This window comes from Chrysochloris asiatica, unplaced genomic scaffold (assembly GCF_000296735.1).
Source record: "Chrysochloris asiatica unplaced genomic scaffold, ChrAsi1.0 scaffold00228, whole genome shotgun sequence".
Classification (NCBI taxonomy): domain Eukaryota; kingdom Metazoa; phylum Chordata; class Mammalia; order Afrosoricida; family Chrysochloridae; genus Chrysochloris; species Chrysochloris asiatica.
In genome coordinates this window covers 511,111-512,747 of record NW_006408746.1, presented here as the reverse complement: position 1 = coordinate 512,747, position 1,637 = coordinate 511,111, and positions in this window count along the sequence as shown.

Genomic DNA, 1,637 nt, shown 5'->3' with positions numbered 1-1,637 from the left:
TGTCGTTGCAAAAGATTTTTTCCCATTGTGTGGATTCCCTTTTTACTCTTTTGGTGAAGTCTTTTGATGCACATAAGTTTTTAATTTTTAGTATGTCCCATGCATCTATTTTGTCTACTTTTGTTTGTGTAGTTTTCAAAATGTTTGGTAGTCTCTATATTGCCTGAATTAGTGCCCTTCTCTTTGACCCTATTTTTTCATTGATGGCCTTCATAATTTTGGGATTCACATTTAGGTCTTTAATCCACGCTGAGTTGGTTTTTATATAAGGTGTGAAGCAAAGGTCTCCTTTAAGTCTTTTGCATATCACTTTCCAGTTCTGCCAGTGCCATATATTGATGAGACTAACCTCTCTCCAAGTAATATATTTAGGTACCTTGTCAAAAAATCTGTTGGCTGTATGGGGATGGGTAAATTTCTGGATTCTTGATTCTGTTCCACTGATCAAAGTATCTTTCATTGTACCGGTACCAAGCTGTTTTGACCACTGTAGTATAATAAATTTTGAAGTCGGGAAGTGAGACGTTTCAAACTTTATTCTTTTTCTTAAGCAGTGCTTTGCTTATTCTGGGTCTCTTTCCTTTACATATAAAGTTTGTAATTATTTTTTCCATCTCTTTGAAGAATGTCATTAGAATCTGGATCGGCATTGCATTATATGTGTAAATTTCTTTGGGCAGTATTGACATTTTCACAATGTTAAGTCTTCCTATCCAGGAGCATAGTACATTCTTACTTTTTTGTAGGTCTCTTTTGGTTTGTTGTAGTAGTGTTTTGTAGTTTTCTTTGTATAGGTCCTTTGTTTCTCTGGTTACATTTATTCCTAGATATGTCATCCTTTGGGTGGCTATTGTAAATGGTATTACTTTCCTAATGTCCTTTTCAGTGCTGTCATTTTTGATATGGAGGAATCCAATATATTTTTGTATATTCATCCTGTATCCTGCCACTTTGCTGAATCTTCCAATGAGATCTAGTAACTGTTTTACTGAGTCTTTGGGGTTTTCTATGCATAGGATCATAGAGAGAGAGTTTTACTTTCTCTTTGCCAATTTGGATGCCTTTAATTTCCCTGTTTGCCATACACCTCCTGCTAAGACTTCCAGCAGAATATTGAATAGGAGTGGTTGTCTGGTTCCTGTTTATGGTGAGGTTTTCAGTTTGTCTCCATTTAAAGTAATGTAGGCTGTTGGTTTTGTATATATGATCTAAATTATGTTGAGAAATTTCCCTTCAGTTCTTACTTTGTTGTGTATTTTTTCTGGAATGGATGTTGGATTATCTCAAATGCCTTTTCTTCCTTAATCGATAAGATCATGTGGTTCTTTTCTTCTTCCTTATATATATGGTGGATTTTGTTAATAATTTTTCTAATGTAGAATCATCCTTGCATCCCTGATATGAAGCCCATTTGAATATGATGTATTATCTTTTTGATGTGCTACTGGATTCTGTTGGCTAGGATTTTATTGAGAATTTTTCATCTGTGTTCATGAGGGATATTGGTCTATAATTTTCTTTCATAGTGACGTTCTTCCCTGGTTTTGGTATGAGTGTTATGCTGGCTTCATAAAATGCATTAGGAAGTTTTCCATCCTCTTCTATATTCTGGAATAATTTGATTAGAATTGGTGACA